We start from the raw sequence: 18,000 nt of genomic DNA, 5'->3' as shown, positions 1-18,000 counted from the left end.
CAGAGAACCTCTTCTGTTGCTCAGATGTGGCCTTAAGCCAATGTGGCAGATGAACTTGCTGCCCTCCGCCCTACATGGGACATTACTCCCAGGGTATAAATCTCCCTGGCAATGTGGGACATGACTCCTGGAGATGAATCTGGACCCAACATCATGGGATTGAGAAAGTCCTCTTGACCAACACAGGGGAGAGAAATAAAATAAAGTAAAGTTTCAGTGACTGAGAGATTTCAAATGGAGTCTAGAGGTCATTCGGGAGGTTATTCTTACATGTTATATAGATATCCCTTTTTAGTTTTTAGTGTATTGGAATAGCTGGAAGGAAATACATGAAACTGTTGAACTGCAATCCAGTAGCCATGATTCTTGAAGATGATTGTATAATTATATAGCTTATATGGTGTGACTATGATTGTGGAAAACTTATGGCTCACACTCTCTTTATCCAGTGTATGGACAGATGAGTAGAAAAATGGGGACAAAAGAGTAAATGAATAATAGGGGCAATGGGAGGGATGGGATGTTTTGGGTGTGCTTTCTTACATTTTTTTTTTTATATATATAATGAAAATGTTCAAAAATTGTGGTGATGAATGTGCAACTATATGATGATACTGTGAACAATTGATTGTACACTTCAGATGATTGTATGTTATGTGTCTGTATCTCAATAAAATTGCAGGAAAAAAAAACACATTAGAACGTAATTCAGGACACATTGTTCCAGCCCTTAGTCTATAAATGCTAGATATGGCAATTAAGTGCAAATCAATGACTTTCTTTGATCCTTTGCTTTCCTTAAAATAAAGGAGTAAGATTTTGTAATTGCAAACAATTTCCATATATAATGTTAACATGACCTTCAATAAACATCAGTTATGCTCAATAAACATGTTTAAATTTTAAAAAAATCAATTGGCCATAGATGTGATGGTTTATTTCTGAACTCTCAATTCAATACCATTGGTCAATATAGATACCCTATGTCAGTACCATGCTGTTTTGACCACTGTAGCTTTGTAGTAAGCTTTAAAGTTAGGGTGTATGAGTCTTCCAACTTTGTTCTTCTTTTTCAAAATATTTTTGGCTATTTGGGTCCCCTTAACCTTCCAAATAAATTTTATAATTGACTTTTCCATTTCTGCAAAGTAGGCTGTTGGAATTTCAATTGGGATTGTATTGAATCTGTAAAACTTTTTGGGTAGAACACATTTACAATATTTAGTCTTCCAATCCATGAACACAGAGTGTCCTTCCATTTAGGTAGATCTTTGATTTCTTTTGGCAATATTTTGTGGCTGGTATATGTTTTCCTATATATTTGATACTTTGATTGCTATTGTAAATGAAAGTTTTTTTCTTTCTTCCCTCCTCAGATTGCTCATTTCTAATATATAGAAACATTATTGATTTTTTGTGTTGATCTTGTATCCTGCCAGTTTGCTGAACTCATCATTTAGTTCTAGTAGCTTTGTTGTAGATTTTTTGGGACTTTCTAAATATAGGATCATGTCATCTGCAAATAGTGTAAGTTTTACTTCTCCCTTTCTAATTTGGATGCCTTCCATTTCTTACCTAACTGCTCTGTCTAGAACTTCTAGCATAACATTGAATAACAATGGTGACAGGGGGCAGCCTTGTCTTCTTCCAGATTTTACAGAGAAAGTCTTTCACCATTGAGTATGGTGCTACTTGTGGGGTTTTCATATCTGCCCTTTATCATGTTGAGGAAATTTCCCTTTATTCCTACAGTTTGAAGTGTTTTTATCAAAGAAGGATGCTGGAATTTGTCAAATGCCTTTACTACATCTGTCAAGATGATCATGTGTTTTTCCCTCATTTTGTTAATATGGTGTATTACATTAATTAATTTTCTTGTGTTGAACCACTCTTGCATACATTGGATAAGACCACACTTGATCATGGTGCCTAATGCTTTTAATGTGCTGTTGGATTTGATTTGCAAGTATTTTGTTGAGGATTTTTGCATCTGTACTCATAAGAGGAATTGTTCTGTAATTTTCTTTAGCATGGGACTATATAATATAGTGAACCATTTGTGGATGATGACTGTGGTTAATAGTACAAATACAAGAATGTTTTTCCATGAAAAGAAAAAAAAATGTACATCATTATTACAAGGTGTTAATAATAGTGTGGTCTATGGGAAAAACACAGCTAATGCAAATTATGTGCTATATTTAAGAGCAATATTGTAATATTCTTTCATCAATTGTAACAAAGTTATCATACAGATGTCAATAAGTTACAATAATAAGTGTCCACACAGGGGTGTGTAAGGGGAATGGGATTTTTCTTTCTGAAGCAATGAAAATATTCTCAAATTGATTACGGTAATGAATGCACACCTCTGTAATTATACTCAGTCATTTACAGTACACTTTTGATAAATTGTGTATTGTCTGTGATTAAAAGTGTTTTTTTTTTTTTAAGTGTGTGCTTATTTTACCGATGAAAATAAGATTCATGGCTTTAAAGAAAAAATTTCCTGGGAAAAAAATTGAAGGTAGATACAGGTGACCCTAAATATGTAAATCAGATACTTTCCCTGCACAAAGAACCATCCCTTGAAAAGAGCAACTAAGCTAAAATTTCAGGGGAAGAGTCCTGCTGTCTCTTCATGACACTGTACCATTACTCTAGTCAGGTAATGGTGGCAGTGGCAGCAGCTAGTGATCTGAGGAGCCCAGGTTTTTCCATGTGAAGCCCATATACCCAAGCAGGGGCACCAGATAGACAAGCCAGTCCTATCAGCATGATGCTCCTAAAGGACAGGAGAAATGAAAGGATCTGTTCACCAAGGAGAAACTGCCTTTTCTGCACTCTCTTGAGATCAGGGACCAAGTCCACTTGCATCAGCATACTCTGGCACCGAAGTTAGCACCGAACAGGTGGGGACAGATGGTGAGAGACAGAGAGAGGGTGAGAAGGACGGTGGAAGGAGGGAAGAGAGGACTCCAGCATGGTGATCTAGCCCACAGCCTGTAGGAGAACACATAAGATCAGCCTACAGGGGATAAAATTCCAGTTCCTTGGGCTCTTAGAGAGTTTCTTTCTAACTCCCCCAATACAAAGTTGCTTTGGCCTGGCTGTCAAAACAAGTGATTGAGATTCTGCCCTCAAGATTAGAGCTAAAGAAATAGAAAAAGGCAAAGCATTTAGAATCCATAGGAAAATATATTATTTCACTGAATTAAAATTGATCTTACTAGGTGAGATAATGGTAGTGTTATTACATAGGAGAAAGTCCTTATTCTGAGAGATGTATGTCAATGTACATAAAAATGAAGGGCATGATGTCTACAGCAACTTACATTCAGATGGCTCAGGAAAAAAAGGGAAGTATCTTGTGTGACAAACTGTTAACAATTAATGAACTAGGTGAAATACATACTAACACTATTCTTTCAACTTTTTTATAAACTTGAAGATTTTTGAAATAAAAAGTTGGAGAATGAAATAAACATTTAAAATATTTCAAATACACAAGCACACACACACACACACACACACACACACACACACACACACAACCCATAGTAAGTATCTGAATTGTTAGAAGTGTTTATTTTGGCTGAGGGGATAAGAGCTTCTTTTTTTTCTTTGTTATGTTGTCCAATGGTTTCACACAACATTTTTTGCTTTGGTATTCACATGAGGTTTTTATTTTAAAATTTAAAGTAAATTAGTTTTTTTAAAGGCCACAGCAATGACTCTTTCCTTTCTGCTGTACCAAACCATCAACCATTTCCCAACCCCATCATCTGCTCCTGGGCCCCTACATACCACATTTCTCAATAAGTGTTCCATGCATATCACTGGTTCTATAAGCTTCTTCCCCACTTTCTTTGTAAACTACCACCCACACAAAATGTACCCCACTAAACTGCTCTCCTGGAACAAACGGCTTTGCCCATAAACTCTTCCCTCATGGTGAAGTCCACCTCCGTGCCTGGCTCCCGCCCACAAACCACCACTGCCCCAAAGTTCCTCTGTAACCCGACCCCCCACATCCTCACTGAAACACTCCCTTTATTCCCTGGTGTCAGGTCTTCTGCAAATTGAATTGCTTGCAGTGTGCTGCTGAAGACATTTCAATTGCTGTGGAAAGGGTTGCTCTTCCCTGGAAACACTAAATTACTTTCACATTTGTCTGGAATCAGTCACATCTCTCTACTCTCCCTGCCCTAGCTTCCCAGCTCCTCAGCTCCCACCCTGCAGAGGGTCAAGCAGAAATGGATATGCATGGATATACAGTTATTACAACATGAAGTACAGTGAAACACTCCTTCCAAATGGAGTGTTAGGGGACTGCACTGTCATTATTAAGACTTGTGAAACTAATGTTTCAGATGACATGATTTGAAAGGGACTTTAGAAGTCATAAGGTCAAAGATTCTGTCTACAGCCTACAGAAATATTCATCTAGCCTCTGCTTCCACACTTCAGGAGCATAATTCAACAATGTCTTTTTTGTAAAACTCTGAATATTGAGTGGAATCTGTCTCCCTTTTCCTTGTCATAACTCTCTAAGGTTGCATAGAATCAATTTGATGATTCTTCTACATAGCTGATCCTTTAAAAATAATAGGAAAGTACAAATAAAAGGAAACAATTCCTCACCACCCCATTTCATTTCATCTGCAGCCAAGCATAACACCCCATGGGCCTTTAATATTCAGCCTAAGCATGTGACCTGTTTCCATGCATCCCCACCTTCATCACTCTCTAGCAATCCAAAGATATAAAGACAAAAGTCCTGACTCTGAGTCTTGGTTTAGCCATTCCTTTGCTGTGTGATGTTGACAAAGTCAGATAATCTTCCCCTAAGCCTCTCTTTTCTCATCTGAAAAGCAAGAAAATGAGAATAATATATTTGATACATCCTCAAGGGACTGTATACTTATCAAAACTAAAAAGGACAAAGAATGTAAAATCTTTTGTACACTGTAAAGTACTAGGTACCTGTTTCCTGTTGTGGTTATTCATACTAAATTTCCAATTCCAGCATTAACATCTTCCTCCCTCCCATGATAGATTAAGATAAGGCCCTTCCCTAAAAGATTTTTGGGTCAAGTTTGGCCACACACATTTAGATTCAACATCTTGGTGCTTTTGGAATGTTCATGGCAGTGATACTCCAGGAGAATCTGTCTATTTATAATAACAATGATCTAGTCTAGTTCTTTTGTTAAGTGCCTCAACACAATAGCTACAACTTCCCTCTGTACTAGCCATTCCTCCACACTGAATCAGCCCTGTGATTGCTGCCTCCCCTTCAGGGCTGAAGCCAAGCCACATTACCCAAGTGTGTCCTAAAGTCTGGAGCCTCCGGGGGCTATATGTTGGATTTCAGCATTGAGGCTCTGGGGAGGAAGCGCTACATTCCCACTAAGATCTTAGAAGAGCCTATGACAGAGTTGTTGCCCTGCAGTCACCACCTTGCAGGGTTCTTTGTCTATTTCCTGGCTCCACTGCCCTCTTAGGGACAGCTATCAAGTCAAAGGCAAGCACCCAGTCTGGACTAGTTTCCTTCCATTGTCAAGAGTCTGTGTTACACAGCCCAGTTTGACTGTGCTATAACCCAGATAAAGGGCACAGTATCAATAATCAAAGGTTCTATTAAACTTCCAAGCAATAGTACCAACCATCTTTTCTCCTTCATATCACACCCAAGTCTCAGTTGGTTCTTCCCATTCCAAGATATCACCTATCTTCCAAAAAAGAAGGAAAGAGAAAAATTCCCTTCCCTTGACTCCACATCCTTCCTCCAGTTACCACTCCCCTATATAAAAAAGTTCCTCAAAAGGGCATAGTCTATCCTTAGTTCCTCATCTTTCATTCTTTTTTGACTCCACTGCAATCAAGATGTCATCCTTGTCACCACACTGAGACAATCTGTCAAGTTTGGCAGTGCCCATCACTTCCCTTCCTTGAAACATTTGCCCTCCAAGATATTCTATTTTCTGGTTTTCTTCCTATCTCACTAAAGCCACTTCTTAAACTCCTTTGCCTGATCCTTCTCCACATCCAGACCTCTAACCCTAGACGATTTCATCCAGATCATTTTCTTTAAATGCCATCTACATGCTAATGACTCTGAAATTTAAATATCTAGCTCAAATCTCTTTCTTTGGACTCCAGACTCATTTATCCCTCTGCGTACTCCACATGTCTACCTGGAGGTCTAGTAGACTTTTCAAACTTATTGGCTCTAAAAGTAAACTCTTGATGACCCCACCAAAACTGCTCCTCCCTTAAAGTTCTCATGTTAGTAAATGGCAACTCCATTCACCATTCCTGGCCAATATTTTAGGAATCATTCTTGGTTCCTCTCTTTTTCACATACCCAACTTCCGAAATACCAGCAGGTCCAGTCTGCTCTAACTTTTGTTGAATAAATGGATAAACATGCCCTCCTCAGTGGTTTATCTCTCCCTGCTCAGTGGCTTAAGAAAGATAACATTTGACAGGTGCCCAGTCTCAGGGACTGAAGAACATGAAGTCTCTGATTTCATGGGCAGACCACAGTTTGTAACTTGACTATTTTTATTTTTGCATGTATGTATTCATATGTATACACAAGCAAGTATATACGTGTGCATGCACACATACATTGGCATATATCTCTATATTTCAGTATGAGGCTTAATACATCAGATTATCAAAAGAACAAAGTTCAAAACATGGGGAAAAAATGGACTAGAAAAATGCGATATAGAGTCATCAAGTAAATGTTATTATGACCTAGAAACTGAATAGCCACTATAAAGAAAAATGTCAATACCAGCTATAGAATGATGACAAGACCTGGCACAGACATCGCTTGAATAAATCAAACAGAGTTTACTTATCCAAAGAACATACAATAAACTCAGCTCATTCAGATACCAATCAGAGATATGAACAAATTTTCTAATTTAGACAGAAATACAAACACCTTGAATCCAACACCTTTACCAGAAGGATACATCATTGCAGAAGATATTGGAGTGAGTGCCCCTGTGGAAACCTAATAGTCTATCTAGGTCAGGTGTGAAGCAGGTGTGAAGGTGCCCAGAGCCCTTCCTTAGGTTGAGGTACCTCATGTATCTAAAGTTTATACAATGCACAACACAGGGTACAGTTTGGTTCTCTAAAGTGTCTACTTCAGACTCCCCAGGTGAGTGTATCCTGTCTGAGAACATTCCTGAATCCAGTACTGTGAAACCATACAGGAATCAGTTTCCTGGATCTCTGGGAGACCTGCTAACAAGCCCTTAGAGCAGCCATGAGGCATATCCTGAATTGGAGAGTCAGTAGATATTATAAATTTTAGAGGCTGGAACAGCCATCAAGAATGACAGAGAGGTAAAACTATCTAAAATTTCTCTTAGCATGTGAACACATGTGTATACTTTTAATACCAGTGGTTCCTATCCATTTTGGGGGAAAGGGAAGAGGAGTTGGCAGAATCACGAAACTAAGCATCCAAAGAAACCTATTGACCTTCAGCTGCCCCTCAAAATTCAGACACACACAAAATCTTGCATTTCAGGAACTTCACAGGCTGTCTAACATCCTATCTATTGATGCCCATGGTGAGGACCCTCCCACCTCTGTAAAAAGCATATCAGAAACAACCACTGTGCTGAATATCTATTTAATCCCTGTTGGCAATTAAATACCTTTCAGGCAGGGCAAGATGGCAGACTGGTGAGCTGTATGTTTTAGTTACTCCTCCAGGAAAGTAGGTAGAAAGCCAGGAACTGCATGGACTGGACACCACAGAGCAACCTGACTTTGGGCATACTTCATACAACACTCATGAAAACGTGGAACTGCTGAGATCAGCGAAATCTGTAAGTTTTTGCGGCCAGGGGACCCGCGCCCCTCCCTGCCAAGCTCAGTCCCGTGGGAGGAGGGGCTGTCAGCTCCGGGAAGGAGAAGGGAGAACTGCAGTGGCAGCCCTTATCGGAAACTCATTCTGCTGATCCAAACTCCAACCATAGATAGATGGAGACCAGACACCAGAGAATCTGAGAGCAGCCAGCCCAGCAGAGAGGAGACAGGCATAGAAAAAAAACAACACGAAAGACTCCAAAATAAAAGCGGAGGATTTTTTGGAGTTCTGGTGAACATAGAAAGGGGAAGGGCAGAGATCAGGCCCGAGCTCAGGCCCTGAGGCGCATATGCAAATCCCGAAGAAAAGTTGATCTCTCTGCCCTGTGGACCTTTCCTTAATGGCCCTGGTTGCTTTGTCTCTTAGTATTTCAATAACCCATTAGATCTCTGAGGAGGGCCCCCCCCTTTTTTTTTTAATCCTTTTTTTCTTTTTCTAAAACAATTACTCTAAGAAGCCCAATACAGAAAGCTTCAAAGACTTGCAATTTGGGCAGGTCAAGTCAAGAGCAGAACTAGGAGAGCTCTGAGACAAAACGCAATAATCCAGTGGCTGAGAAAATTCACTAAACACCACAACTTCCCAAGAAAAGGGGGTTGTCCGCTCACAGCCATCATCCTGGTGGACAGGAAACACTCCTGCCCATCGCCAGCCCCATAGCGCAGAACTGCCCCAGACAACCCAGTGTGACGGAAGTGCTTCAAATAACAGGCACACACCACAAAACTGGGCGTGGACATTAGCCTTCCCTGCAACCTCAGCTGATTGTCCCAGAGTTGGGAAGGTAGAGCAGTGTGAATTAACAAAGCCCCATTCAGCCATCATTTCAGCAGACTGGGAGCCTCCCTACACAGCCCAGCAGCCCAGAACTGCCCTGGGGGGACGGCACTCACCTGTGACATAGCACAGTCATCCCTCAACAGAGGACCCGGGGTGCACGGCCTGGAAGAGGGGCCCACTTGCAAGTCTCAGAAGCCATACGCCAATACCAAGGACTTGTGGGTCAGTGGCAGAGACAAACTGTGGCAGGACTGAACTGAAGGATTAGACTATTGCAGCAGCTTTAAAACTCTAGGATCACCAGGGAGATTTGATTGTTAGAGCCACCCGCCCCTCCCTGACTGCCCAGAAACATGCCCCATATACAGGGTGGGCAACACCAACTACACACGCAAGCTTGGTACACCAATTGGACCCCACAAGACTCACTCCCCCACTCACCAAAAAGGCTAAGCAGGGGAGAACTGGCTTGTGGAGAACAGGTGGCTCGTGGACGCCACCTGCTGGTTAGTTAGAAAAAGTGTACTCCACGAAGCTGTAGATCTGATAAATTAGAGATAAGGACTTCAATTGGTCTACAAACCCTAAAAGAACCCTATCAAGTTCAGCAAATGCCACAAGGCCAAAAACAACAGAAAATTATAAAGCATATGAAAATACCAGACGATATGGATAACCAAAGCCCAAGCACCCAAATCAAAAGATCAGAAGAGACACAGCACCTAGAGCAGCTACTCAAAGAACTAAAGATGAACAATGAGACCATAGTATGGGAGACAAAGGAAATCAAGAAGACCCCAGAAGAGCATAAAGAAGACATTGCAAGACTAAATAAAAAAATGGATGATCTTATGGAAATTAAAGAAACTGTTGACCAAATTAAAGAGATTCTGGACACTCATAGTACAAGACTACAGGAAGTTGAACAACGAATCAGTGACCTCAAAGATGACAGAATGGAAAATGAAAGCATAAAAGAAAGAATGGGGAAAAAAATTGAAAAAATCGAAATGGACCTCAGGGATATAATAGATAATATGAAACATCCAAATATAAGACTCATTGGTGGCCCAGGAGGGGAAGAAAAGGGTAAAGGTCTAGGAAGAGTATTCAAAGAAATTGTTGGGGACAACTTCCCAAATCTTCTAAACAACATGAATACACAAATCATAAATGCTCAGCGAACCCCAAATAGAATAAATCCAAATAAACCCACTCCGAGGCATATACTGATCACACTGTCAAACACAGAAGAGAAGGAGCAAGTTCTGAAAGCAGCAAGAGAAAAGAAATTCACCACATACAAAGGAAACAGCATAAGACTAAGTAGTGACTACTCAGCAGCCACCATGGAGGCAAGAAGGCAGTGGCACGATATATTTAAAATTCTGAGTGAGAAAAATTTCCAACCAAGAATACTTTATCCAGCAACGCTCTCCTTCAAATTTGAGGGAGAGCTTAAATTTTTCACAGACAAACAAATGCTGAGAGAATTTGCTAACAAGAGACCTGCCCTACTGGAGATACTAAAGGGAGCCCTACAGACAGAGAAACAAAGGAAGGACAGAGAGACTTGGAGAAAGGTTCACTACTAAAGAGATTTGGTATGGGTACAATAAAGGATATTAATAGACAGAGGGGAAAAATATGACAAACATAAACCAAAGGATAAGATGGCTGATTCAAGAAATGCCTTCACGGTTATAACGTTGAATGTAAATGGATTAAACTCCCCAATTAAAAGATATAGATTCACAGAATGGATCAAAAAAAATGAACCATCAATATGTTGCATACAAGAGACTCATCTTAGACACAGGGACACAAAGAAACTGAAAGTGAAAGGATGGAAAAAAATATTTCATGCAAGCTACAGCCAAAAGAAAGCAGGTGTAGCAATATTAATCTCAGATAAAATAGACTTCAAATGCAGGGATGTTTTGAGAGACAAAGAAGGCCACTAGATGCTAATAAAAGGGGCAATTCAGCAAGAAGAAATAACAATCGTAAATGTCTATGCACCCAATCAAGGTGCCACAAAATACATGAGAGAAACACTGGCAAAACTAAAGGAAGCAATTGAGGTTTCCACAATAATTGTGGGAGACTTCAACACATCACTCTCTCCTATAGATAGATCAACCAGACAGAAGACCAATCAGGAAATTGAAAACCTAAACAATCTGATAAATGAATTAGATTTAACAGACATATACAGGACATTACATCCCAAATCACCAGGATACACATACTTTTCTAGTGCTCATGGAACTTTCTCCAGAATAGATCATATGCTGGGACATAAAACAAGCCTCAATAAATTTAAAAAGATTGAAATTATTCAAAGCACATTCTCTGACCACAATGGAATACAATTAGAAGTCAATAACCATCAGAGACTTAGAAAATTCACAAATACTTGGAGGTTAAACAACACACTCCTAAACAATCAGTGGGTTAAAGAAGAAATAGCAAGAGAAATTGCTAAATATATAGAGACGAATGAAAATGAGAACACAACATACCAAAACCTATGGGATGCAGCAAAAGCAGTGCTAAGGGGGAAATTTATAGCACTAAATGCATATATTAAAAAGGAAGAAAGAGCCAAAATCAAAGAACTAATGGATCAACTGAAGAAGCTAGAAAATGAACAGCAAACCAATCCTAAACCAAGTACAAGAAAAGAAATAACAAGGATTAAAGCAGAAATAAATGACATAGAGAACAAAAAAAACAATAGAGAGGATAAATATCACCAAAAGTTGGTTCTTTGAGAAGATCAACAAGATTGACAAGCCCCTAGCTAGACTGACAAAATCAAAAAGAGAGAAGACCCATATAAACAAAATAATGAATGAAAAAGGTGACATAACTGCAGATCCCAAAGAAATTTAAAAAATTATAAGTGGATACTATGAACAACTGTATGGCAACAAACTGGATAATGTAGAGGAAATGGACAATTTCCTGGAAACATATGAACAACCTAGACTGACCAGAGAAGAAATAGAAGACCTCAACCAACCCATCACAAGCAAAGAGATCCAATCAGTCATCAAAAATCTTCCCACAAATAAATGCCCAGGGCCAGATGGCTTCACAGGGGAATTCTACCAAACTTTCCAGAAAGAACTGACACCAATCTTACTCAAACTCTTTCAAAACATTGAAGAAAATGGAACACTACCTAACTCATTTTATGAAGCTAACATCAATCTAATACCAAAACCAGGCAAAGATGCTACAAAAAAGGAAAACTACCGGCCAATCTCCCTAATGAATATAGATTCAAAAATCCTCAACAAAATACTTGCAAATCGAATCCAAAGACACATTAAAAAAATCATACACCATGACCAAGTGGGGTTCATTCCAGGCATGCAAGGATGGTTCAACATCAGAAAAACAATCAATGTATTACAACACGTTAACAAGTCAAAAGGGAAAAATCAATTGATCATCTCAATAGATGCTGAAAAAGCATTTGACAAAATCCAACATCCCTTTTGATAAAAACACTTCAAAAGGTAGGAATTGAAGGAAACTTCCTCAACATGATAAAGAGCATATATGAAAAACCCACAGCCAGCATAGTACTCAATGGTGAGAGACTGAAAGCCTTCCCTCTAAGATCAGGAACAAGACAAGGATGCCCGCTGTCACCACTGTTATTCAACATTGTGCTGGAAGTGCTAGCCAGGGCAATCCGGCAAGACAAAGAAATAAAAGGCATCCAAATTGGAAAAGAAGAAGTAAAACTGTCATTGTTTGCAGATGATATGATCTTATATCTAGAAAACCCTGAGAAATCGACGATACAGCTACTAGAGCTAATAAACAAATTTAGCAAAGTAGCGGGATACAAGGTTAATGCACATAAGTCGGTAATGTTTCTACATGCTAGAAATGAACAAACTGAAGAGACACTCAAGAAAAAGATATCATTTTCAATAGCAACTAAAAAAATCAAGTACCTAGGAATCAACTTAACCAAAGATGTAAAAGACCTATACAAAGAAAACTACATAACTCTACTAAAAGAAATAGAAGGGGACCTTAAAAGATGGAAAAATATTCCATGTTCATGGATAGGAAGGCTAAATGTCATTAAGATGTCAATTCTACCCAAACTCATCTACAGATTCAATGCAATCCCAATCAAAATTCCCACAACCTACTTTGCAGACTTGGAAAAGCTAGTTATCAAATTTATTTGGAAAGGGAAGATGCCTCGAATTGCTAAAGACCCTCTAAAAAAGAAAAACGAAGTGGGAGGACTTACACTCCCTGACTTTGAAGCTTATTATAAAGCCACAGTTGCCAAAGCAGCATGGTACTGGCACAAAGACAGACATATAGATCAATGGAATCAAATTGAGAATTCAGAGATAGACCCTCAGATCTATGGCCGACTGATCTTTGATAAGGCCCCCAAAGTCACTGAACTGAGTCATAATGGTCTTTTCAACAAATGGGGCTGGGAGAGTTGGATATCCATATCCAAAAGAATGAAAGAGGACCCCTACTTCACCCCCTACACAAAAATTAACTCAAAATGGAGCAAAGATCTCAATATAAAAGAAAGTACCATAAAACTCCTAGAAGATAATGTAGGAAAACATCTTCAAGACCTTGTGTTAGGCGGCCACTTCCTAGACTTTACACCCAAAGCACAAGCAACAAAAGAAAAAATAGATAAATGGGAACTCCTCAAACTTAGAAGTTTCTGCACCTCAAAGGAATTTCTCAAAAAGGTAAAGAGGCAGCCAACTCAATGGGAAAAAATTTTTGGAAACCATGTATCTGACAAAAGACTGATATCTTGCATATATCAAGAAATCATACAACTCAATGACAATAGTACAGTCGGCCCAATTATAAAATGGGCAAAAGATATGAACAGACAGTTCTCTGAAGAGGAAATACAAATGGCCAAGAAACACATGAAAAAATGTTCAGCTTCACTAGCTATTAGAGAGATGCAAATTAAGACCACAATGAGATACCATCTAACACCGGTTAGAATGGCTGCCATTAAACAAACAGGAAACTACAAATGCTGGAGGGGATGTGGAGAAATTGGAACTCTCATTCATTGTTGGTGGGACTGTATAATGGTTCAGCCACTCTGGAAGTCAGTCTGGCAGTTCCTTAGAAAACTAGATATAGAGTTACCATTCGATCCAGCGATTACACTTCTTGGTATATACCCGGAAGATCGGAAAGCAGTGACACGAACAGATATCTGCACGCCAATGTTCATAGCAGCATTATTCACAATTGCCAAGAGATGGAAACAAACCAAATGTCCTTCAACAGATGAGTGGATAAATAAAATGTGGTATATACACACGATGGAATACTATGCGGCAGTAAGAAGGAATGATCTCGTGAAACATATGACAACATGGATGAACCCTGAAGACATAATGCTGAGCGAAATAAGCCAGGCACAAAAAGAGAAATATTATATGCTATCACTAATGTGAACTTTGAAAAATGTAAAACAAATGGTTTATAATGTAGAATGTAGGGGAAGTAGCAATAGTGAGCAATTAAGGAAGGGGGAACAATAATCCAAGAAGAACAGATAAGCTATTTAACGTTCTGGGGATGCCTAGGAATGACTATGGTCTGTTAATTTCTGATGGATATAGTAGGAGCAAGTTCACAGAATTGTTGCTATATTAGGTAACTTTCTTGGGGTAAAGTAGGAACATGTTGGAAGTTAAGCAGTTATCTTAGGTTAGTTGTCTTTTTCTTACTCCCTTGCTATGGTCTCTTTGAAATGCTCTTTTTATTGTATGTTTGTTTTCTTTTTAACTTTTTTTTTTCATACAGGTGATTTGAAAAAAGAAGGGAAAGTTAAAAAAAAAAAAAAAAAAAAAAAAGAAAAAAGACAAAAAAGGGGAAAAAAAAAAAAAAAAAGATGTAGTGCCCCCTTGAGGAGCCTGTGGAGAATGCAGGGGTATTCGCCTACCCCACCTCCATGGTTGCTAACATGACCACAGACATAGGGGACTGGTGGTTTGATGGGTTGAGCCTCTACCATAAGTTTTACCCTTGGGAAGACGGTTGCTGCAAAGGAGAGGCTAGGCCTCCCTGTATTTGTGCCTAAGAGTCTCCTCCTGAATGCCTCTTTGTTGCTCAGATGTGGCCCTCTCTCTCTGGCTAAGCCAACTTGAAAGGTGAAATCACTGCCCTCCCCCCTACGTGGGATCAGACACCCAGGGAAGTGAATCTCCCTGGCAACGTGGAATATGACTCCCAGGGAGGAATGTAGAACCTGGCACCGTGGGACGGAGAACATCTTCTTGACCAAAGGGGGATGTGAAAGGAAATGAAATAAGCTTCAGTGGCAGAGAGATTCCAAAAGGAGCCGAGAGGTCACTCTGGTGGGCACTCTTATGCACACTTTAGACAACCCTTTTTAGGTTCTAAAGAATTGGGGTAGCTGGTGGTGGATACCTGAAACTATCAAACTACAACCCAGAACCCATGAATCTCGAAGACAGTTGTATAAAATGTAGCTTATGAGGGGTGACAATGGGATTGGGAAAGCCATAAGGACCAAACACCACTTTGTCTAGTTTATGGATGGATGTGTAGAAAAGTAGGGGAAGGAAAAACAGACAAAGGTACCCAGTGTTCTTTTTTACTTCAATTGCTCTTTTTCACTCTAATTATTATTCTTGTTATTTTTGTGTGTGTGCTAATGAAGGTGTCAGGGATTGATTTAGGTGATGAATGTACAACTATGTAATGGTACTGTAAACAATCGAAAGTACAATTTGTTTTGTATGACTGCGTGGTATGTGAATATATCTCAATAAAATGATGATTTAAAAAAAAAAAAAAAAAAAAAAAGAAGGGAAGTTAAAAAAAAAAAAAGAAAACAAGGAAAAAAAAAGATGCAGTGCCCCCTTGAGGAGCCTGTGGAGAATGCAGGGGTATTCGCCTACCCCACCCCCATGGTTGCTAACATGACCACAGACATAGGGGACTGGTGGTTTGATGGGTTCAGCCCTCTACCACAGGTTTTACCCTTGGGAAGATGGTTGCTGCAAAGGAGAGGCTAGGCCTCCCTATGGTTGTGCCTAAGAGCCTCCTCCCGAATGCCTCTTTGTTGCTCAGATGTGGCCCTGTCTCTCTAGCTAAGCCAACTTGAAAGGTAAAATCACTGCCCTCCCCTCTACGTGGGATCAGACACCCAGGGGAGTGAATCTCCCTGGCAACGTGGAATATGACTCCCGGGGAGGAATGTAGACCTGGCATCGCGGGACGGAGAACATCTTCTTGACCAAAAGGGGGATGTGAAAGGAAATGAAATAAGCTTCAGTGGCAGAGAGATTCCAAAAGGAGCCGAGAGGTCAGTCTGGTGGGCACTCTTACGCACAATTTAGACAACCCTTTTTAGGTTCTAAAGAATTGGGGTAGCGGTTCGGACCTCGCTGCTCCAGCCTCCGGGGCACGATCCATCCTGCCAGCTTGCGACCCGCAGAGAAAAATTCATTATCATTCTCTTGCCCCGTACCTTAAGGCGAGCAAAAACTTAAAATAAATTTTAACCATGAGGGAAATCGTGCACATCCAGGCTGGTCAGTGTGGCAACCAGATCGGTGCCAAGTTTTGGGAGGTGATCAGCGATGAACACGGCATCGACCCTACGGGCACCTACCATGGAGACAGCGACCTGCAGCTGGACCGCATCTCCGTGTACTACAATGAAGCCACAGGTGGCAAATATGTTCCTCGTGCCATCTTGGTGGATCTAGAACCTGGGACCATGGACTCTGTTCGCTCAGGTCCTTTTGGCCAGATCTTCAGACCAGACAACTTTGTTTTTGGTCAGTCAGGGGCAGGCAACAACTGGGCCAAGGGCCACTATACAGAAGGGGCTGAGCTGGTTGACTCAGTCCTGGATGTGGTGCGGAAAGAAGCTGAGAGCTGTGACTGTCTGCAGGGCTTCCAACTCACCCACTCGCTGGGCGGGGGCACAGGCTCTGGAATGGGCACCTTGCTCATCAGCAAGATCCGTGAAGAGTATCCTGACCGCATCATGAACACCTTCAGTGTGGTGCCCTCACCCAAAGTGTCCGACACTGTGGTTGAGCCCTACAATGCCACCCCTCTCCGTCCAACCAGTTGGTAGAGAACACTGATGAGGACCTACTGCATTGACAATGAAGCCCTCTACGACATCTGCTTCCGCACCCTCAAGCTGACCACACCAACGTACGGAGACCTGAACCATCTCGTCTCAGCCACCATGAGCGGTGTCACCACCTGCCTCCGCTTCCCTGGCCAGCTCAATGCTGACCTGCGCAAGCTGGCAGTCAATATGGTTGCCCTTCCACGTCTCCACTTTTTCATGCCTGGCTTTGCCCCTCTGACCAGCCGTGGCAGCCAGCAGTACCGGGCCCTCACCGTGCCTGAACTCACCCAGCAGGTCTTCGATGCCAAGAACATGATGGCTGCCTGTGACCCCCGCCACGGCCGGTACCTCACCGTGGCTGCTGTCTTCCGTGGGCGGATGTCTATGAAGGAGGTGGATGAGCAGATGCTCAACGTGCAGAACAAGATAAGCAGCTACTTTGTGGAATGGATCCCCAACAACGTCAAGACGGCTGTCTGCGATATCCCACCCCGTGGCCTCAGATGGCAGTCACCTTCATTGGCAACAGCACTGCCATCCAGGAGCTCTCAAGCGCATCTCAGAGCAGTTCACAGCCATGTTCCGCCGAAAGGCCTTCCTCCACTGGTACACAGGTGAGGGTATGGACGAGATGGAGTTCACTGAAGCTGAGAGCAACATGAACGACCTCGTCTCTGAGTACCAGCAGTACCAGGATGCCACCGCAGAAGAAGAGGAAGATTTTGGTGAAGAGGCCGAAGAAGAGGCCTAAGGCAAAGCCCCATCACCTCAGGCTTCTCAGTTTCCTCAGCCTTCTTCCTCATCTGCCCCTTTCCTCTCCCACAGAATTTGCATTTTCTGCCTCTTTTTTTTTCCTTTTGGAGGGGGGTGGTTCTTGAACAGTGCCTGGCACATAGTAGGCACTCAATAAATATTTGCTGTTTGCTGAATGGCTCTTCTCTCTTTCCACCTTGGAAAACCTCAATTTCTGCATTCTGGGTGGCCCCAATTTCCTTCCGGGGCCCACCCCTCCCATCTGTCCAGTTAATAATTCTCTCTCTGCTCTTAAGGTTATATCTCCAAAATGCTGGGTCTCATCCAGATCCCATTTAGAACTGTGCTGTAAACCCAAATGGCCACATCCTAAGCCCACATGATGGTCAAGGAAAAGGGAAACCAA

The 18,000-nt window shown here is 41.1% G+C and overlaps 1 pseudogene; it reads left to right on the top strand.

Moving 5' to 3' along the window:
* Nucleotides 1-16,173: 16,173 nt before the first annotated feature.
* Nucleotides 16,174-17,770, top strand: LOC119532236 (annotated as a pseudogene).
* Nucleotides 17,771-18,000: the final 230 nt, after the last annotated feature.

This window comes from Choloepus didactylus, chromosome 4 (genome assembly GCF_015220235.1).
Source record: "Choloepus didactylus isolate mChoDid1 chromosome 4, mChoDid1.pri, whole genome shotgun sequence".
NCBI classification, from domain to species: Eukaryota; Metazoa; Chordata; class Mammalia; order Pilosa; family Megalonychidae; genus Choloepus; species Choloepus didactylus.
Note: the sequence above shows the minus strand (reverse complement) of the source record. Positions and strands in the feature narration are given on the sequence as shown.